This window comes from Euprymna scolopes, chromosome 44, assembly GCF_053919585.1.
Source record: "Euprymna scolopes isolate OS-2025 chromosome 44, ASM5391958v1, whole genome shotgun sequence".
NCBI lineage: Eukaryota > Metazoa > Mollusca > Cephalopoda > Sepiida > Sepiolidae > Euprymna > Euprymna scolopes.
Genome location: NC_136525.1, coordinates 31,515,740 through 31,540,542, shown reverse-complemented (window position 1 = coordinate 31,540,542; position 24,803 = coordinate 31,515,740).

Here is a 24,803-nt window from a genome sequence, read left to right as displayed (position 1 = left end):
AGATTCGCTAACCCTCTGAGATATAACTGTTAGCACATCTGCTGTAGATCTAGCAGAATCGAAACCATATTGAATATCACTAAGAAGTTTATTTTTGCTGAGGTGGTAGACTACTTCTCTATTTAACACAAATTCCAGCAACTTACTCATGACACACAGGAGACTTATTGGTCTGTACTGAGAGGGAGATGAGCGATCACCTGAATTTTTAAATACTGGACATACTGATGAGGTTTTCAGGGTGTTGGGAAGCATTTCTCTTTAAGACAACGCTTAAATAGCTTTGAATCTATGGGGGCTAGTTCTGGTTGAAGCTTTTTTAGCACTATAATAGGAATGCTGTCAGGGCCAGTTGCTTTACTGGAATCAAGGTTTTTGATTAGCTTGGCAACATCATGCACAGATATAAGTATATCGTATAGAGTATTTTCTGATACAGGAGGAAATAATACGAGTTGGCAGCCTTGGTCGCATAGGGTAGAATTAGCTGCAAAGTTCTTAGCAAAGAGTTTGGCTTTGTCTGATGCTGACGAGATTACCTCAGGTCCATTGAGGATAGTTGCGATAGAGCACATGCTTTTGTTCATGATCCTGTTTGCTATTTGCCAAAACTGGTGGGAACCAAGCCGCTGCTCATCTACTTTGGACTTGACGTATGTTAAGTAATGTTGCTTCCAGAGTGCGTCACATACATTCCGACCCGTTCAAATTTTCAAGTACACTCAATCTGCTTGATACTTAATATATATGTGAGATGAATCCAAGAAACTTCTTAATCTCTGGCTATCATTCGAACAACTGACCACCCCACAAAGTATAGCATGCGTTTCACATGGATGCCATGTATAGAATCCAGTCATTTAGATGCAGCGTATGCCCGTTCTATTGACTCCATCCTTTCTAAATTTCATCCAACCATCATTAATGTACCTTTTATTTGCAGGAATACTTGCTGCTGCTCAGGAATAGTTTTTTTTTTTTCGATAACAGTTGATTTTCTACTGTCGTGACACACAAAGTAAATCTTACTGTAAAAAACAAAATAACTAATGAAGGAAAAACTTACCAACTGAAATCAGCAAAAACAGGGAGATAAAGATGGCTAAGTGGTTAACGACATGAGCTGATATTCTGAGTGTGCCAAGTTCGAATCTAGTCTGTTTCCATAGAAACACTTTCACTTGTGTATGTTGGCAGCCTTCACCTGGTCCCACTCATGAATACCCAATGTCTTTCTAGAAATAATTCTAACTAGAAAGATATCAGGAAAACTAATGCCAACAATAATCATCTGATTCATATGAAAATGAATGATGGTCAACAACAACAACAACAACAACAACAACAACAACAACAACAACAACAACAACAACAACAACAACAACAACAACAACAACAACAACAACAACAACAACAACAACAACAACAACAACAACAACAACAACAACAACAACAACAACAACAACAACAACAACAACAACAACAACAACAACAACAACAACAACAACAACAACAACAACAACAACAACAACAACAACAACAACAACAACAACAACAACAACAACAACAACAACAACAACAACAACAACAACAACAACAACAACAACAACAACAACAACAACAACAACAACAACAACAACAACAACAACAACAACAACAACAACAGTAGCAACAGCAACCAAACACCAAATGTTGCATTATGGTGGCCCTGACAAGTGACGTTTAATGAACTAGTATTATTTTTTGAGCCGAATGATTAGTGCAAGCCATGATGAGACTAAATCTGCAAAGCAGATTCAGTTATGAATCCTAGATGAGCTACAAGGCAAGAGATGAAATAGGTTAGACAAAATAAAGAAGAGTCGACATTATGAATGACGTCACTTTTTGTCAAGCTGAGAAAGAAACAAGACTTTCAAATTGATCTGTTCATGAGAACTGTGCGATAAAAAACAACCAATAATATGAGAGTGTCTTTGGAAGCAGTACGATACACACCGTTCTTAATGCTATAAGGAAACTTTGAAATCGCTATAGCGAAATATCTCCTCCTCCAAAGCCTCTGTTCATTGTACACCCATTAGTGTTAAGAAGAAAAGTTAATCAATATATTAGCTAAAGTTAATTAATATATTAACTAAAGTTAATTAATATATTATCTAAAGTTAATTAGATCATATTGTATCACTGGAAAAATACATAATCCTTCCTAAGCAAGAGAAAAATCCAAGTTGTCCTCGACGGTCATACATCTGAACAATATGATATAAATGTGGGGGTACCTCAAGGGTCTATCCTAGGACCTTTATTATTCCCGATATTCATAAATGACCTCGATGATAAAATTGTTTCTGAGATGGGTATATTTGCTGATGACACCACTCTCTATAACAGGCACAAGGGGAAAACAAATGAGCATATATCTAAGGAAATGGCAGAAACACTAGAGAATAACCTTCAATCTGTAGTGGAATGGGGACAAAAATAAATGGTCACATTCAATGCTGCCAAGACTAAGCTTGTTTCTTTCAATAATTACAAGAAACCTTCTCTGCCACCAATAGCAATGGCCAAGAACACATTACCCGAAAGTACTTCCTTTAAACTCCTCAGCCTAACGTTTACAGAGAACATGAACTGGAATAGATACATTGAGAGCATTGCCAAGGAAGGTGGGCTCTCTTTACCATGCTAGAAAACTACTTACGCCTGAAAGTATCCTGTACATCTATAAGGCCACCATTCGCCCATGTATGGAGTACTGTTGTCATATTTGGGCTGGTGCATCTGCTACTTGTCTCTTGCTCCTAGACAAGGTTCAAAAGAGAGTCACCAACCTAATAGGTCCTGAATTGTCATCTAAGCATCAGTCTCTGTCCCATCAACGAAATGTTGCGTCCCTCTGCCTGTTCTACAAGTATTTTAATGGTGAATGCTCTGATGAACTACAAGCACTCGTACCCACTCGACGTGAATACTTCTGAAAAACCCAACAAGCAGTTAAGTCCCACCCCTTCACAGTAGAGATCCCTAGGTGTAAGAAAGCCTTCTACTCCAATAGTTTCTTCCCCAGAACTGCTAGACTTTGGAACTCGCTTCTGGGATTCTACTTTCCCAACTCTACTGACATGCAGAAGTTCAAGTCTAATGTGAACCAACATCTTGCTACTCATCTCCCTTCATAATGCCCCTACAACTTTTGTCCCAGATAGTAGCTCCCTACTTCAAAGTGGCACTGTGCACTGATTAAGGTAAAAGGTGAATAAAAAAATTAATATATTAGTTAAAGTTAATTAATATATAAGCTAAAGTTAATTAATATATTATCTAAAGTTAATTAATATATTAGTTAAAGTTAAATAATATATTAGCTAAAATTAATTGATATATTGTTTAAAGTTAATTAATATATTGTTTGAAGTTAATTAATATATTAATTAAAGTTAATTAATATATTATCTAAAGTTAATTAATATATTAGCTAAAGTTTATTAATATATGAGTTAAAGTTACTTAATATATTATCTAAAGTTTATTAGTATATTAGTTAAATTTAATTAATATATTAGTTAAAGTTAATTAATATATTATCTAACGTTTATTAGTATATAAGTTAAATTTAATTAATATATTAGTTAAAGTTAATTAATATATTATCTGAAGTTTATTAATATATTTTCTTGAGTTAATTAATATATTAACTAAAGTTAATAAATATATTAGTTAAAGTTAATTAATATATTATATAAAGTTAATATATTTTCTTGAGTTAATTAATATATTAACTAAAGTTAATTAATGTATTATCTAAAGTTAATTAATATATTAGCTAAAGTTTATTAATATGTTAGTAAGAGTTAATTAATATATTATCTAAAGTTAATTAATATATTATCTACAGTAAATTAATATATTAGTTAACGTTAATTAATATATTAGTTAAAGTTATTAATTTATTAGCTAAAGTTAATTAATATATTATCTAAATTTTATTAATATATTAGCTAAAGTTAATTAATATATTAGCTAAAGTTAATTAATATGTTAGCTAAAATTAATTAATATATTAGTTAAATTAATTAATATATTAGCTAAAGTTAATTAATATATTATCTAAAGTTAAGTAATATATTAGCTAAAGTTAATTAATATATTTGCTTAAGTTAATTAATACATTAGTTAAAGTTAATTAATATATTAGTTAAACTTAATTAATATATTATCTGAAATGAATTAATATTTTAGCACAAGTTAATTAAAATATTAGCTAAAGGAAATTTAGTTTTTCTATCTTTTGTTTGAGTCAATTCTTACCAGAAATAAAAACCTTAGAATCTCTTACCGAACATCTCTTGTGTCTTTTCTTTATGATGAAAGGTTTTATTTTCTTGCATCACAGATGCGGACTATGGCCAAGGAAAAGTCGACCAGTGGACAAAGTCAGCCAAGGAAGAAGAAAGACAGCGAGAAAATGCCAATTCAGACATTATATCACAAAAGGAACATTTGAACCGGTTGCCAACGATTACAAAAAGAAGTAGAAAAAAGAATGATATGCGAAATTCTCACCAAAGACAAGCGACGATAACTACCCCCACGTATATATAACTACCCCCACGTATATATAACTACCCCCACGTATATATAACTACCCCCACGTATAAAGAATGTTTATTTATTTTAACATAAATATTATGCTTGAAGAACAAATACGTGCGTAAAGTTTTAGAAATTTTAAAAAGCAACAAATACGCGAAATAAGTTTTACTTAAAAACACTAATCCAACTTCTTGAATATGCAAATAAATCATGATGTGTGCACATAGATTTGTCAAAATTGTTATCTTAACAAATAGACATTCCATTGTTTCGCAGGCAAATATTACATCACCAGAAAGGTGGCAATGGCTAAGTGGTTAACGACACGGACTAACAACTTGGGTGTGAAAGTTCGAATCTAGTTTGTTCTATAGAAACACATTAAGGAGTTTGGAAACATTTATGCGGTCTGTCTCGTAAGTAGTCGATGTCTTTCTAGAAATAATTCTAACCAGAAAAATATTGGAGTAACAAATGCCAATAATAATCATCTGATTCATACAAAATGAATGATGCACAACACCTCATCAGCATGTAGACAACTAGTACGAAACTCTCTAGACAACACTATCAAAAACAAAAACAAAAACAAAGGATCAAGTACGAACTTTGCTGATGTTCTACATAGTGACCCCCCATAAAGAGCAACTAAGTAAAGATTGACATTATTTTGCTAATTTCCTTCTCGTATAATTCATGTTCATTTCATTTAAATGTTTGATTCGTTTGTTTGGTGGATTGATAAAAAACTTCTAAAATAAGACAATCTTATTATTCCTTTCTTTCAAAACAAATTTCCGTGACGATTCTTTTTATAAAAAAATCTCCTCCTTTGAAAATCCGAAACAAAACGAATTGAAAAACAATCTCGATTTTCTAGACATTTTCTTCCATTTTCCTGCGCCTTTCAGATTATTTGACAAAAAAATTAAATAAATGAAAAATAAAAATAAAACAAACATTTTCACAAAAAATGTGCCTCGTTTTCAATCTGTGAAATAATCACTATTACACAAGATGGCGTCTGTTTAGTTAAATAACATACATTTGCTAGAAAGACAAATATATGTAAAATCAAGATAAATTCAAAATTAAACAGCTAGGTTGAAACTATATATATATATATATATATATATATATACACACACACACACACACGCACACATATATATATATATATATATATATATATATATATATATATATATATATATATATATATACTAGCACACATATCTTCTCTCTTTGGTCACATATTTTTGGCTGTGAGGATATCATAAGCTACCGTACGACTAAAAGAAGTAGTTACTGTCTGAGGATATAGGATCATGATAAAATACTACACTACACCTAAATGAGAGCGTAATACCTAGGAGGATGGTATCATGACGAACTATCATATACACAATTATCCCTCAAAAAAGGGGATAATGCTTGGGAGGATTGTCTCATGATCACAGAACAGATACTGCATTACCTCTCAAAAGTAATTAACACACGAGAGTATGGCATGGTGAATATATTATTTATATTAAACTAATCTTCAAAAGAAAGTGCAATAATTTGCAGGATGGTCATGACAATAGAACAAATATAACGCTAGTCCCCGCAACTAATCGAACATTAAAATGTTGTATAATAATAGAAGTAATAATGTAGGTTTCACTTCGGAGAAACAGCTATTAAATCTCCATGAGCAACAGATATACTAGAATACGCACGATTCAAACAGATATACTAGAATACGCACGATTCAAACAGATATACTAGAATACGCACGATTCAAACAGATATACTAGAATACGCACGATTCAAACAGATATACTAGAATACGCACGATTCAAACAGTTGATGTAAAAAATTATTGATTGCGGAAGCAATGTTATATTGCGGTTAAAAATTTAATTAACATCTGCCATTTTAACAATCTCAGTCACATCTGCCAAGCTAAATTACTGGTCTCATAGTTTAGATATGCTCAACGTATTTCAATTGCTTTGTTCATTTCAATTACTTTGTTCATTTCTATTACGTTGTTAATTTTAATTAATTTCTTCATTTAAATTATGTTGTTCATTTCAATTACTTTGTTCATTTCTATTACGTTGTTAATTTTAATTAATTTCTTCATTTAAATTATGTTGTTCATTTCAATTACTTTGTTCATTTCGATTAGGTTGTTCATTTCAATTACTTTGTTCATTTCGATTATGTTGTTCATTTCAATTACTTTGTTCATTTCGATTAGGTTGTTCATTTCAATTACTTTGTTCATTTCGATTATGTTGTTCATTTCAATTACTTTGTTCATTTCTATTACGTTGTTAATTTTAATTAATTTCTTCATTTAAATTATGTTGTTCATTTCAATTACTTTGTTCATTTCGATTAGGTTGTTCATTTCAATTACTTTGTTCATTTCGATTATGTTGTTCATTTCAATTACTTTGTTCATTTCTATTACGTTGTTAATTTTAATTAATTTCTTCATTTAAATTATGTTGTTCATTTCAATTACTTTGTTCATTTCGATTAGGTTGTTCATTTCAATTACTTTGTTCATTTCGATTAGGTTGTTCATTTCAATTACTTTGTTCATTTCTATTACGTTGTTCATTTAAATTGCTCTGTTCATTTCAATTACGTTGTTCATTTCTATTACGTTGTTCATTTCAATTGTTCATTTCTATTTTCAATTACTTTGTTCATTTCTATTACGTTGTTCATTTCTATTACGTTGTTCATTTCAATTGCTCTGTTCATTTCAATTACTTTCTTCATTTCTATTACGTTGTTCATTTCTATTACGTTGTTCATTTCTATTTTCAATTACTTTCTTCATTTCAATTACTTTGTTCATTTCTATTTTCAATTACTTTGTTCATTTCAATTACTTTGTTCATTTCTATTACGTTGTTCATTTCTATTTTTAATTACTTTGTTAATTTCTATTACTTTGTTCATTTCTATTACGTTGTTCATTTCGATTAGGTTGTTCATTTCAATTACTTTGTTCATTTCTATTACGTTGTTCATTTCTATTACTTTGTTCATTTCGATTACTTTGTTCATTTCTATTACGTTGTTCATTTCTATTTTTTATTACTTTGTTCATTTCTATTACGTTGTTCATTTCTATTACGTTGTTCATTTCAATTACTTTGTTCATTTCTATTACGTTGTTCATTTCTATTTTTAATTACTTTGTTCATTTCTATTACTTTGTTCATTTCTATTACGTTGTTCATTTCAATTACTTTGTTCATTTCTATTACGTTGTTCATTTCTATTACGTTGTTCATTTCTATTACGTTGTTCATTTCGATTACTTTGTTCATTTCTATTACGTTGTTCATTTCTATTACTTTGTTCATTTCTATTACGTTGTTCATTTGTATTACTTTGTTCATTTCAATTGCTTTGTTCATTTCTATTACGTTGTTCATTTCAATTACTTTGTTCATTTCTATTACGTTGTTCATTTCTATTACGTTGTTCATTTCTATTACGTTGTTCATTTCGATTACTTTGTTCATTTCTATTACGTTGTTCATTTCTATTACTTTGTTCATTTCTATTACGTTGTTCATTTCTATTTTCAATTACTTTGTTCATTTAAATTGCGTTGTTCATTTCAATTATTTTGTTCATTTCAATTACTTTGTTCATTTCTATTACGTTGTCCATTTCAATTTCGTTGTTCATTTCAATTACTTTCTTCATTTAAATTACTTTGTTCTTTTCAATTTGTTTATTTCAGTTACTTTGTTCATTTCAATTCCTTTTTCCATTTCAATTTATGTGTTCATTTCAATTCCGTTGTTCATTTCAATTACTTTATTTATTTTAATTACGTTGTTCATTTCAATTATTTTGTTCATTTCAATTGCTTTGTCTTTTTTGATTACTTGAATCATTTCAATTACTTTGTTCCTGTCAATTGCTACCATTGTTTTAATTGCTTTGTTTCTTTCAATTATATTGGCTATTTTAATTGTTTTGTCGATTTCAATTACTTTGTTCATTTTTATTGAGTTATTTTAATTGCATAGTTCATTTTAATTACTTTTCTCATTTCAACTGCATTTTCTATTTTCATTATTTGAGTCATTTCAAATACTTTCCTTTTCTTAATTGATTGCTTTGTTGATTTCAATTGCCTTCATAATTTCAATTTTTTTTTAATTTCAATATCTTTGGTCATTTCAACTGCTTTGTTCATTTCAGTAGCTTTGTTCACATATTATTCATTTTAATCATATTGTTCATTTTAATTGCTTTTTTTATTTAGATGTCTTGGGCAATATCAATTGCTTTTTTGATTTAGATTGCTTTGTTAATTTTAAATACTTTGTTCATTTCAATTGCTTTGTCTATATTGATTGCTTGAGTCATTTCAAATACTTTGTTTATTTAGATGTCTTGAGCAATTTAAATTGCTTTGTCTGTTTTGATTGCTTGTGTCATTTCAATTGCTTTGTTCATTTGAATCGGTTCGTTGATTTAGATTGCTTGAGTCATTTCAACTGTTTTTTTTTCATTTCAGTTGTTTTATCTATTTCGATTGCTTTGTCCATTTAAATTGATTTGCTTTTTTGATTGCCTGAGTCATTCCAGTTTCTTTGGTCATTTTTATTGATTTGTTGATATAGATTGCTTTGTTCATTTCAATTTGTTTGTTCATTTCGATTGCTTTGCTTTTTTTGATTGCTTGAGTCATTGCTGTCTTTATTTGAATTGCTTTACTTATTTAAATCATTTAGCTCATTTCAATTCAAAACATTCGCAATCATCTTTTTAGAAGACAGAAACCAATAAATTTTGTGTTCTACAGCATCAATTCATCGAACAAAAAGACAAATGATATTGAAAAAGAAGTTTACTCAGAAATTCACGTGTTTTGTTAGAGTTAAGTTTGGGTTACGTTAGGGTAAAACAAAAATCCATGAATGAAAAGAAAAACCAAATAAAGTGGGTTCACTTATTGATTCAAAGAAAGTTATTAGTCATTTTTAACGGAGGATGTAATTTAAATTAGAGAACCAAATGAAAACGCTCACATTTGTGGTAGAATGGACTTCGAGATGTGATTTGAATGAACAATTAATCGCAAATGTCTATCGCTTTCTTTGTCTTTTTTCTTTTTGATTCACTCTTTCCGTCACTTTTTAACATTCAGAGAATTTTCGACCAATGAAAATTTTTCAAACCCCAAAAGTATCACCTATATGTAAATGTAATAAGCCAGTGCAAACTTCGAAATTCCTATAAGACCTGATCAAGCAAATCAGTTTTGGACAAACCAAAGAAAACCAAGAACGTATTCAGTTGGGCGGACGAAAGGAACCCAAGAACATATTCTCTATAAATTATTCTGTGTCCTTTAGGGTCAGGAGTGACGGAAGAAAAAAGATTAAGTGATTTATATACACCCTTCATCGACTCGTACACATCTATACACGAACTAATAAGAAAAAGGTAAATGCACACACATACACAATGTCATGCTGTCACATACTCAATACGCATATATTAACTCGATGTGCATATTGATTTGGGAAAGCTATTTACTGAAGTTCTTTACCCCAAAACCCTTGTATTATGAAGATGTTTTTATAGAAAATAACTTTTATACTCTTGCCCTTATTATGAAATTTCGTTTTTCTTAATTTCTATTGACAAAGCTATTCTTTTAATGTTTCATTTTATTTTCATTTTATTATGTATGTTCCAGGTAAATACCCCCCATTTTCTTCCTTCTCTAAAACTTAACTTTTATACTCAATTTATATTAAATGTTGATGTCATTCATAGATATACACAAAGACACTCCAAAATGGCTTTTCTCAAAGCCATGGATCACACCAAAGTGTCAATTAATGTTAATAATTGATTTTCCAGTGACAGTTCTGCTATTTCCAATCTGTTCCGTAAATCACAATCAGAAATATGCAGGTGTACATGAACCCCACCAATTATAATACAATTAAAAAATTCCTGTTGAAAAATAACATTTATTAAACGTAAAAAAGAACAATCAATAATTTTTAAAAATTTATTTTATTCTTGACCAAAGTCAATAAAAAAGTATTTTCTAACAAAACGTCATGTTATATATCAAGGCGATACCTATAAGAGGCCTGGCAACCATATAACAAGAATTCACAAAAAGAGAAAATCATTCAAATTTAAATTATCGACTTGTTAATAATTAATTCGTCTTGTTGCAGCGACGTGTTCGATGGTTCGAGAATTCATCGCGTCATCTAGAGGCGGAATTAATTCGTAATGTAATCCTTTCTAATTAATTCGTAATGCAATCCTTTCTAACATTCTCTGGTACTCGTGTATCAATGCGCAGCTGATGGCGTGCGCGACAGCCCCTTAAAAAGACTTTGTTCAGCTTTTTGATTTACTAGAGGTCGCTCGACTTTATCAGTACCACTGTGTGTGTGCTCTGTGGTTCAAGCCAGGGAAAAAGTCAACCCGACCAGGGTGAACGCCGTTACAACAATAAAAATCAATTAGTTGATTCCGAATCATTTTATTATAATTATCTGTTTGACAAAGTTTAACACAAGGTCATTAATTTAGTGTAAAAAATCCGCGACTGAACAGAGTATAAAACTCATTAAAAATGGCGGTCTGGGCAAAATCCAATCAGCACATCAACTTCCGAATTGCGGAGGTAAAGGTTAAGAAGATAACCTGCGCAGACTGCATAAGATAACGATAACAGCTGAACATATAAGACATATTTTGACTATAAATCTAAGATGCCTTTTTCGGAATAGATATCCATAAATTTACACTTGCGGCGTAATCATGACGTAAGCAGTTTTGACTACGAACGGAGAAAGCAGAGTCAAGTCCCGACTTTTACCGAAATATACAAAAAAAAAAAAGAAAAAAAAAGGACGCTGTTACTTGCCAGACAGCTATTTTTCAACTAATTAGAATGTTCCGCCTTATAACGTAATTCTTTATATATCCTTTTTAATTTTGCAATTAAAACAGTTAGTTTACGTAAAAAAACTGTTTCGTTCGTATTCTGTAGAAGTATCCGCACAACATTACAGATTACACTTAAATGCAAAATAAAATCAACAATTTCCATCGTTAAATGATTTCTTCGCAAAAAAATAATTAAAAAAACTATTAATTCATTCAGTTCGTTAACGTCCATCAATCTCTGAAGTCTCCAGTGTAACTCGGAATGGATGACGTAAGTACAACAATTTTCTTGCATACATATTCCGAAAAAGGATCACATTTGTAGATAATGATTAAAAAAATTAAAGCGATTTATCTTAATAAATAAACTAATATAACACATAAATATATACTGCAATGAGAAAGCAAGTTTAAAATCGTCTCCACACAAAATGTGGAAATCTCAGAGACAATTTTCATAATCTTAAGTATTTTTTTTACATGCACATTTTTTTTTAAAGAAAATAATATACTTATGTTACGATGATAGCAGAAGTTACATGGCTGCCAATCATATTATAGGTATGACCTTGATATGAAAAAGAGAGAACTGCGATATGATCTTAATTTTTAGAAACAAGATTTGAAGTTTTATTATATCAATTGACTTCAGCCATATTTTTGTATACTTTTCTAAATGTCTTTTTTTTTCATTTAAAATATCGAACAGGCGATATTTTAACGTTCATTTTTTAAGTTTCATGCAAACAATATTTTTACTTTTTTTTCTTAAAAAAAGAGAAAGCAAAAGATCAAGTCTAGACGGCATTTTTTTTTTTTTAATTCTCGTCAAGACGAAGTTTCAATTTTAATTCTCGTCAAGACGAAGTTTCAATTTTAATTCTCGTTCAGTCAATTTTTCAGTGTTTCCTTGTTGTTTGCTGTTTACAGTCTCAAGACGATACAGAAACGTTTTTGCTTAAAAAATGCATTTAACTTTTTTTTTCAACAGTCTTATCAGCAGGAGCGAACTAGCTCGTAAAAGACTCCGCACGGAATCAAAAAATTACCATTATTTATTTATTTTTGTTATGAGATAAAATGGATAAAACAAGCCGTAAATCTTACGATCTACTTTATACTGTTCGCTTGAACGGGGCATTACCTACATGCCTTAAACCGTTGTTCCGCTCCTGCTTGTTAATGCCGTCTTTAAAAAAATGCACATATTTTTCAAATAAATCGGACTGGATCTTAAAATTTCGTTTAGGGCATGAAAAAAAAAAAACCAAAAAAAAAAAACCCAAAACAAAACTTATCGGTTGCTTTCTTTAATAGTTTGTTTATAAGATAAAAATGGACAAAAATTTTCATCGACCCAAAGTTTTTTTTAATAACATTTAAAAACAAAATTAAGTCATACGGCTTAGAAAAAAACAAAACAAAAACCCCACAAATTATACCATTTGACGTGACATGATTTTATACAGTTTGTCACTTCCGGCTTGTCGACGCCATATTTTTTTAATTCGGTATATGTTCAATGAGATTGCTCAGCATGCTCCGATTTGAGTTGTTGAGTTACAAGGAAACAGGCGCCAACGATAAGATACGCTAACATTGGTTGAAGGAGGAAAGGTTTTACAAACACCGATAAAATAAGGCGGTTTGAAACAAAAGATTCCACAGGGAACATTACAGATATTTGGGTATTTTCTTCCACCTAAGAGCCTTTGGAGATGGACTAAGAAATGCAGATATCAGAAAGAGGATCAATATTAACAGATCCACCAATAACATTGTGTAAAAAAAAAAAATTGATTCAAGAAATATGAAGAGGACGATCACCTGAAAGATGGTGCGACCAGAAAAGGTTTTTCTGTAGATTGGCATCCTGACAGCTGAAAGACTACTACAAGACCGTGATAAATGACGGAGTTTTGTTGACAAGTATGTGGCGAGGCTTTTTGGCGTATGCGAATAATCAAGTAAGTCAAGAACCATTATTTTATTGAATTAGGAACACGGAAACTTTTTGAAGAAAAAAGTTAATTTTAGACAGAGTTTTACTAAACATTAAGGAACACAAACATGCTTTTACGGCATCGAGAGAAGGGGCATTGTCACATTTTGTGTGGTTTATAATACTAATATTTTGAATTGCTCGAGAAGTTTTTTTTTTTTTTTTTTAATAGCATTTGGGTGCGAGGTAAATCTTATTGTAAAATTCGAAACCACAAATCGAGAAAAAACTTACTAAAACAGATTTTTTTATATGCAAGATAAGTTTTATTAGTGCTAATATTCTTACTGATCCGCACTATTTTTAAATCGTATTTCCCAGTTTAATCAAAGTTTAATCAAATGTTTTTTTATTCAATTGTAAGGTTAAAGTACAGAATAAGTACAAAACATCCTCCCCTCTCCATGTTAAGAATGGCTTTTTAAATAATAACGTAATTATTTCAGCACGGATCAATAAGTGCATGAGTACCGTTTTATTTAAAACGTACTTGTACAGAATACGGATCGTGCTAATTTTTAGATAGGATCTTCATGCTAAATTCAAGTTTTACGGTATCTTTTATTAAATTGTTACGTGGAAGTACAGAATAGTTTTAAAAAGTCCCCCCCCCCCCGAATGAGTTATTTCAGCACGATCCGTATTCAGTAGAAAGACGAAATAAAAACTCGCCCTCTTCTATGTTCATGTGACTTGATTGTTATGCCACAAAAAATTAAGGGAATTTTTTAAGTTAAAAAAATTATTTTCTTTATCAGATATAAAGATTAAGTTTTCGCTTCTGTACTAATAAAAACCAAGTTTTCGATTATTATCAGCCATTATTAAAATTAAGCCATTCTTTGTTAATAAAATAAATAATGATAATTGGAGCGAGCAGAAGTGCGTTTTTCTTCTATAGATTGCTGGCCCTGCCGGTGGGGCATTAGAATACGCCGACTGCCTCCCCCCCTGCAGAGGGTAAAAGTCCCTCAATGGGGGTCCTGGATATGACCTTAAACTATATCCAGTGGTGAGTCCCCAACTTGCGGGCTTTGTGGAGTGTGGAGCCACCCTTTAATTACCATTGCTCCCAGGTCCACTCTGACCCGGAGTGGTAGTACCTGTTAGGGTCCCAACTACGAGTTAAATAGAAACCGACTCGAAAACATCAAAAATATTCTATTAAAAAAAATTTCTTCAAAATCACTGGATTCGGCATTAAATAACCTGAAAAGGGTTGATATGCCGTAAAACAACCAACCAACCAATCTATAGATTGCTCATCTATGGTGGCACCAGAGTTGTGCGAGAAATCAGTCGAAAGCTCAGAACGGACTCGGCTTTGTTGTATCAGCAAATCTGCTTGAAGAGAGTAATTTACGTGTACTTTCTTTCGCTTACTTGAAAAGATTATTGCAGGATTTCCGCAATTTCAGTTGTTCAGAGACTCTTAATTGAATATATCACTTTATGATCAGTTCTCGATAGAAATTGGGTTATTGCGTTGGCCTTTTATCTGTCTGGCCATGGTATCGGTCCTTGATAGTCATAGGAGCTCTATCCTCCTAGACCTTGCTTTTACTCATTGGAAAGGAATTAATTTATTGCTAGCTGATGAGGCGCTCCGACCGGGCAATACTGACAGTTACCAAGGCAAATTTTAATAGGCCAAAGTGCCCCTCCTTTTAGGGACACTGGCTTGATTCTTCCTACCCTGTTGTCACATTTTCATGCTATAGGAAGGAAATAAATAAGTGGGGGCCCATTTTTGAGTGCCGAATCATATTTTTGGAACTTGACTAGTGACATGGTTGCGATCGTAATGCGACATTATTTCACAACTTTTTACATTTGATCCAACTTCAACTATCGCTTTGGCATCGAAATAATTTTCGATAAAGTCTCAAGTGCTTAGGACCCCTAAATGACTTAATAGGCTCCTGATTCCCGGATGTATGGACAAAGCTCAGAAGATAGCACGTACCCGGATAGTGCTAAACAAATGGCTCACCTATTTTCATGTAAAAGAAAAAATAATCTATATAATAAATGGAAAATCTAGTGCGTATGCATGTCCGCCAATAAAGAAGCATGTTTAGCGTGAGTGTTGAGCACTTGACGACAAGAAAATACAGCTAAAAGAGAGTAGCAAGTCATGAAACTAGATTCTGGGGAGATCCATCTTTAATTTTTTTTTTAAACAATCATTTCAAAATCGTAAATATCATCCAACCTAAACGACACCATATATGTAACGTGTTTTGTAAATGTACATCACTCTAACTAGTACTCATAAATAAAAAATATAATTTATATAAAACGCATTAGAATCAAATTCTGTACCGAACCCGCTTCATTTTAACGTATGAAAACAATTTATAAGTTTTAGGAATATCTTATAAATCGTCTTCACACCTAAAACTAGGGGGTCCTGCAATTTTTTGGGGAGGGGGGGAGGTGTAAACTATTCTGTAATTTGACTACATCTTTCATTGCTTATTCGTATAAAATTATTGTTAGCGGAAATTTTAATTTACCGACTTAACAAATTAAGTATTTTGACTTGAACGATTGTCTTATAAAAGTCAATATAAAGTTATTTTTTTCGGATTTTCAAAGTCAGAATTGAATACTATTTAAGCTGACAAATGACACCTTGCTTCTGACTAATCAAATTTTTATTTGTTATTGTTGTACCGTGTTATTAGCAATATAATACGGTAACATTTATTAAAATGTTACTTAATTCAGCTCAAACGATTGCTGACATGAAACATTTTTTTTAAATAATCACTCCAAAAATAAAACACAATGAGCTAACTAACATTTTAAGGTAAAACATAGAATATGGATTCTTTAATTAATGTTTGCACGAATAAAACTGAAAAAGTAAAATGACTTCACATTATCCCAGCGAACATCGGTAAATACAACTAGTTTATATAAATCTGATGAACGTTTTTAAATCATTTTTATTTAAAAAACAATGGCAGGTAATTAAAGCATTTGCATCATCGATTGAACCCGAAATTTTCAACTAATGTTAAATATTTAATGGTGATTTATAATGACCGGTCGGAGAACCAAGTAAATCGATTATTTCACGTTAAACTTATTATTATTATTATTATTAAATAATAAATAAACATGAACAACTGTCCTTTTAATAATATTCCATACCAGTAAACTGAAAACTAATTTCATCCTAAAGAGAGTAAATGACAATATTTAACAAAGGCGATCAGAAACAACGTTTTGCGTAAAAATGCGTTCCGAATAAAACAATGGTCGTTTCTATAAAAATTCTTTCGACTACAAAAATAACTTTTAAAATATTTCGAAAAAAAAATATATACAAGAATAAGTAATAAAAGACCTCTTTTAACCGACGATAAGAATAAATGCGTCTATAAAAGTTTTCCTAGAACGGAGCAGATAATTCGCCCCAAATTATAAGATAATTTAGTAATTATGCACTTATGTTATCGTGCTGAAATAATAGCGTTATTATTTTCAAAGCCGTTTTGTAATTATTCTGTACTTTCACTTTAATAATAAAAAAGGCATCATAAAACTCGAATTTAACTCGAAAATACGATTTTTAAAAATAGCACGGTAACATAAGTGCAAAAACACCGATAATGTTTTTGTTCGATTGCAAATAAAATTAACGTAGCTTTCAGGGCGTTTTTAAGTGTTTTCTAATAATATCTCGAATGAAATGCGATTAAAAGCTGTTTTTAATACGTCTTTTAATATATCAATCAATAGAATGCGATTTAAACATTTTTATAAAATAACTGCATTTAATCGCATTTTTATAAAATAACTATGCATTTAATAGCATTTTTATTGAGCATTTCAAAGCATTTTCCGATCAAAATTAATCAACAGGATTCTTTTCGAATCGTTTAACAAAAAACAAATTAACGCTGTTTTAAAATTGTTTCTTATAAAAATCAATAATTCTAATAAAAAATTAAATTAAAACGGTTCTTTTCGAAAAATTCTATAAAAAGTTGGTTTCAAAAGTGAAAAATCGTTTAAGATGGACGTTTTCTAATGCCTAGAATAGACTTTTACAATAAAATGGCGTTGATAAAAAGTGTCAATTTTGTTATAAGTTTAAATGCCCACTATCGTTGTATAATTATTCTTACTTTGACAATAACATACTTTGGCATAGAAGTTTTAATGGCTCTTAGGTAAGATAAAAAGGGTCATAACTATCCGGACTTTACCAACTTCCAGTTAAAAACGTACGTAGAAGAATATCTTTATTCTAGCTTTAGAGGTCATTTATTTTGATTAATTCTATTAATTTATCGTCATAACTGAATACAATCAAGATTGACTTTTCGCTAATTTTTAGGAATACGCATCCAAAAATGTTCAATCGTGGCATAGTTGTGACAGAAGTATTCCCGACTATGAACGGAGAAATCCAAATCAAATTCCAATGCTTTTACACAATAACTAAACCAACTTTTAAAATTTAGTTTAGGGTTAGAATAAAAGTGAAAAAAAAAAAAAAAAAAATTCGGTTCGTATTGTGCAAATTATTTGATAAAGTTCGTTAACGTTCGCCAGTCTCTGAAATCTCCCATAAAACTCAGAATTGGCGCTGTAAGTATTGAGATTTGCTTGGATATCTAATCACTTAACAGTCGAATTTTCTTTATAAATAAAGCGATTTTTTACAACACATATAATAGTTCAATTGCCTACGATCAGCCATATTGAACCAGTTATAATCGTTCATTGAATATTCATTATTTCTTCAAATGGAGATAAGCATGTATTTATTTTTCAGTTATTTTGGAATTAAAATGAGTGACACAATTATTAATAATTAAAAAAAAAACGAGATACAAAAATGAATACTTTTTTTTAATAAGAATATACAGTGCAACTCCGCAAGGCAAAGATATACATATGTGTCACCGGAGACGAACCATATGGCATATTAACTCTACTTTAAAAATATTCTGACTTTTTTTATAAAAGGCAATAAAAGAAAATGATACTTTAAATTAAATTTTTTCCTTTTTTTTTAACAGTAAATAATTGGAATCATAAATTTTGGATAAAAAAATCTAAAAATTTATTGGCCCTTATTAACATGCTTCGCCACGAGGGTAGATTTTGATCAGTTTATGTTGTTTCCCGTTTTAAATTTGAAAAAATCTACAAAAACAAATTTATTTGAACGAAAACAACCAGTAAATCATCTTAGCCGTTCATATGCAGCGGCACAAACGTGGGTATGTTGTTGTATTTTGGCCACAAATGGTTTCAACCTTATTGTGTGCCAAAATATTACAGCATATGCACATATGCACTGGCGAACTTTAAAACAAATTTTCTAATGCAACTCAATAAGGACTATCCACCTTACTTACTACAAAAATCCTAGTTTTATTTTAGTATTTTAAACTCCTCGCCCTCTTCTTTGTGTTGATAAGGAGACTATATTAATTCCTCTTTGTGTTGATAAGGAGACTATATTAATTCCTCTTTGTGTTGATAAGGAGACTATATTAATTCCTCTTTGTGTTGATATATATATATATATATATATATATATATATATATGAATTCGTTTCGCAACTACGGCAGTTGATTAACACACACGTCGAACTTCACACACTGTCCTCGATCTTCTGAACATACTCCTTTTATTGTCCAAGCGTTCGTCATCAGCCAATCGGCGGCCAGAAAAACAGTCACGTGAGGCCTGACGTCATCGCTCAATAATCTTACAAAAACCACAGCCGCCATTTTCAATTTCTGCCCTCCCTGTGATCCTCCCAGCAGGAAAGACAACACGCGCAGACACGTGGTCGCTTTCTTCCTTCATTCTGTTCGACTTTACAATATATATATATATATATATATATATATATATATATATATATATATATATATATATATATAGTATAAAGATTAATAATTGTAAATTATGAATCAGTTTCCAAACGATGAACAAACAGAATTAAATAAAATATATATATATATATATATATATATATATATATATATATATATATATATATATATATGTGTGTGCGTGCGGGTAATATTTTTGTACTGAGGAAAATATACATACATATATTTATTGCATATAACACTTTAAAATATTACGATTTGGCATAGATACCAGCGGTTTCAAAAGTGATGACAAACCTTGTCTGTTAGACCAAACAATTCCAAGTAGACTTTATCAGTTACAAATGACCAATGTTCTTACAAATGTAATTCTTCGTTCTTTTTTCCCCAAAACACACACACACACACATTGGATGTGAGATAATACATAATCCTTTTCACAATCAAACAATGCCATAGTTCACACAAACAATGAAAACTACAAACTGGAAATCTGCAGCTTTGTGTGGGTTACGGCTTTAATTGTAAAAAATATTATATATTATTTTACATAAAAAATCCATAAATGTAAGGAACCCGTCTACACCGGGTTTATCAGGTTTTCTTGAATTTTAAAGTCAAGATTAGAAGCTAAGGACATCTATTAAATACTTTCCATCCATGTTTTATTGAAAAATATTTGTCATGTTCGATATCGGCTAGAAAATAATTAGGGCATTATAAAAAATGTGTTGTGTGAGATTGGCACATTAAGACAAACACAAGACCACTAATCTAACGACATTTGTCTTTTGATTTAATGAGTTCAGCGTAGGAATTTACCTCTCAGCATAGATGTTAAATAGTTCGATTATCTCAAACTTGAATATACTTACTAAATGTTACTAAAATAAAAATATATCAATGAACGTTTATTGAAATATTTTTTTTATCCAATTTTAAGTAAAAGATAACCGTTTTTTATTTATCATAATGATTTGATGTTGTTTATTCGGTTAAATTGTAACAATACATGTCGACACATTTGGTTCGAATATTAGTTTTGCGTACATTTAATTTTTGATAATCAATTAAAAAAATAAACTTTAAAAGCTTCTGATATCGATAAAAACATCGAAGGTGTTGATTCCGAATTTGAGATTAGTTTGGTTCGTAAATCCAATGTTCAACTGTGATACCGAGATTATTGCCAAAATGTAAATATTAATTTGTGTAATAAATTTTGATAAAGAAAATGAGAAAAAATTAGCGTCCATGTTTTTGCAGGCAGACATTTTATAGTGAAACTATTAGAATATGTTAACTTGGAAACTGACTCTTAGCAGTCATCTTACAGGCTTTCTAATGTGATAAGCTACAGATAGAAATTCTAATATAATATTCTAAGTTTACAAACTCTCTTGTAAACTTTGCTTACCACTTATATGACGTCACTTTTCAGTGAACAAACCTGCTTTACAGTGGTCATGGCAGAACGATCACATTTTCTCCATTTAACAACCGAAAGCAAATAAGTCGTCCTGTAAGTGGGAACAGAGGGGGCGGAATCTCTCTATCGGGGTAACCCATAATGAGGAGATTTGGATAGATCCACTGTTTTTTTCTAAGATGAAATATCTATACAAAATCAATGGGGACATGACAGATCTATTCCAGGATATTCATTTGTTCTAGCCATATTAAAGAGTTGGGATACGATGTCATGTCTGTATATGAATGCAGAACACACACACACACACACACACACACACACACACACACACACACACACACACACACACACACACATATATATTTGCCATAGTCACGATGGTTTTCGATTTCCACGAGTCGTCTTCAGGCGAGTGATGAATTAAAAATTGCGTTTAGTGAATTTATTGAAAAGTCGATCAAATTCGTTTATCGAACCAAACGCAATTCACCCACTAACAAAATATTTTATAAGGTACTCTCTGACATAAACAAATCCTTATTAATAACAACTTTCCAAATTATATCGTTGATCAACAAATTAAACACACTTTAGCCGCCATTATAATAAAAAAATAATAATAGCAAACAATAATAATAAAATAAAAATAACAACAACAACATATTCTACTGTAACCAGTTTCACGTTAAATATAAAATCGAACAAATAAGAAGTAATATGGTACATAAACACATTTCCACGATTGAAAAAAAAATCGAGACTTAGATTCATTATTTATTATTAAAAAAAATTAAAACAACTTATTACTAATAAGCAATAACTCGAAAACCGACAATAATTTACTAAAAACTAGCAACGCCGTGTGTGTTTTTAAATGTCCTATAGAGGAATGTGTCTCCAAAAAGAACTCGTGCATCGGCATGAGGAGGGCCAGTATATCTCGCCGGCTAACATATCACGTGTCTTCACCTAATAGCCCCACCTATCGACACCTTTTATCACATGACCCCCACCCCACAAAAACGAATTTAGAAACACATTGCCATTTTAAACGTCTCACATTGTAACTTGCGCCTCCCAATCATATAAGCTCTACTCTTTCGCATAAACAAACAGACCGTCAATCAGGCTCAGTATGCGGGGCAAGGCACGTTTTAGTGTTTTTAATGATTTTAAACGAATTTTCAATAAATTCACTAAACGCAATCTTTAATTCATCACTCGTCTGAAGATGATTCATGGAAGTTGAAAACGTTCGTTTTACATGCGAACAGAACGTTCGAACATTGGCCCGCTTAATGAAAACAAAAAAATGATCGCAAGGGAACAAAGTAGAAATTATCCCTGCTGTTCAATGAAACATGCATAAGAGAAAAAAAATGCTGCCTAAATATACTCGTATATGTGTGTGTGGGTATGTGTATATATGTATGTATACGTATATATATATATATATATATATATATATATATATATATATAGCTATATATATGCTAGTGTCTCTTTCTCTCTCTCTCTCTCTCTCTATATATATATATATATATAGACACTAGCATATAAACACAAACATTGTAACATTTTATAGCTGGCTGAAATTATTATAAGCTGTATATTAGAACATCTTGTTAATCTTATAAAGGTAACTACATCTGGTATTTATTAAAAGTGTCATATAAAAAATATAAGCAATATTTTAAAGTTTAAATATGAAGTAATGTATGTGATATATATATATAATGATTATACAGAAAATCGAGATTCTCGGCCAAAACAGGTAAATATAATGTAATCAGAGAACTATAACATGCAAGTACAAATACTATTTAAACAAGAGTTATGTTTTAATAGGTTATTTCTAGTTCAACTGGGAGAAAATTAGGTTTAGATGACTGTTGTTCTGTCATAATGATGTTCGTCACAAAATTGTTAAATGCTACTAATAAAAGATTTTCTATCGGTGATTTTAGAAAGGGGTAAGGATCTTTTTAATTGATAGAAGTATGAATTCTTTAATTATCAACAAACTCTCAACCAAGCCAATTAACACACACGAAAGGGCTCAATACCATTCTCGATAGTTCTAGAACAATACTACATAAAAGTGTATGAATGAAACTATGAATATTTTCATATTTTATATTTGAATACACATTTCAAATTAAAATTTAGATCCAAATTAAAATTTAGATCCAAATTAAAATTTAAAAAAAGTATGCTGAAAATATGAAAAATGTGGATAATGTTAGCTGTATACTGAAAGCTTTATACAGTAAATAATGAATGCCTTCAGAGCTGCCGTATATATATATATATATATATATATATATATATATATATATATATATGAGAGAAATAAATAAAAAGGAACGAACCGAGTTATGTGTTAATCAACGTTTCGTCTTTATTTCAAAACTTTCTCTGGATGAATGAGATTAAGAAAACAATGTAGCGCCATTAATAAGTAAACTTTTATTAAAAGAACATAATTTAATTGTAGACACCGGTTAACCTTCTCGCACCATAGAAACACTACCTATAATAATTAATACATATGATCTCAATAAATTACATAACAAAAACACACTCATTTCATTTCTGTTGCACACCTATATTTGAATTTTAACAGACATATTTTTCCCCAGAAAGAATATTAACTCTCTTTAACAACGCCCCCCCCTTGAATTTCCAACACCTTTTTCCGTTGCTGAAATAGAACAGCGTCACACTTTTCATAAGAAAATTTTCAAATATTTGTGTTTTTGTTTTCTTAATCTGATTCATCCGGAGGAAGTCTCGAAATAAAGACGAAATGTTGATGAACACATAACTTGGTTTGTTCCTTTTTATTTCTCTTTTTTGTCGGAATACTATTTCCATTATTCTCATCATATATATATATATATATATATATATATATATATATACACGCTACAAGTAGTCATATATTGGAAATTGTATGAACCATATGCAAGTGTCATTTACAAAAAGGCTATTAAAAATCTTATATTGCAAAAGACGTCGAAAATATACTTTTGTATAATTGATGAGGAATGGAAAAGCTGTATATAAAACAATGGCAAGAATTAAAGTCAAAATCAGAATATTGAACATAAACGCTGTATATTGAAGTTTTATAGGCCGCATGTACAAACATAAGACGAATACAGTACATCGAATGAGCGGGAAAACTATTAGTCGCGTATGAATTTTTTCATACAGTTTATTTATGTTAATATTGGTTAATATAATGTTCATAGAAAATATACGAAATCGTACATTGCAAATTTACCGGACATAATTATATTATTCTAAATATTATATGGTGCATAAATAATACACTGTATAATAAAATTGCGTTGGCCATCTAATATCTTATTTCTCATATATTAAAAAGTGAATAATGTGTATTTGCACACACACACACACATGTTCCTTATATATATATATATATAAAGTACACGGAGAAAATGAGAAAATATTGCATGCTAAAATTAGTGGAAATATATTTGAATATTCATAATCCGAAACGTTATATATATATAATATATATGTGTATGTGCGTATAATAGTTTTGTTTATACAAACATTACTACGAATCCATGAAAATGTTTCGATCATAGTTTTAAGCGATTTCGTCAGATTAATAAAAATATTAAAAATATATTAAAAATATTAAAATATTAAAGAAAATAAAGATATTGATATAAGAGAAATTATATATATATATATATATATATATGAAATATATACGCACACATATATCTCTATAATATAAATATCACCTGTCTGTTTAAATTATGTATGTATGTATGCCTATCTAAAACTTCCGACAGAGGCGACGGATTCTCAGGAGATTGGTATTGTTTTGAAGCTCAACCCTTCGGGCAACAAATATCGAAAAATTGGCCAAAAACATTAATTCCTTCACCTTCAACTGGGCACTTT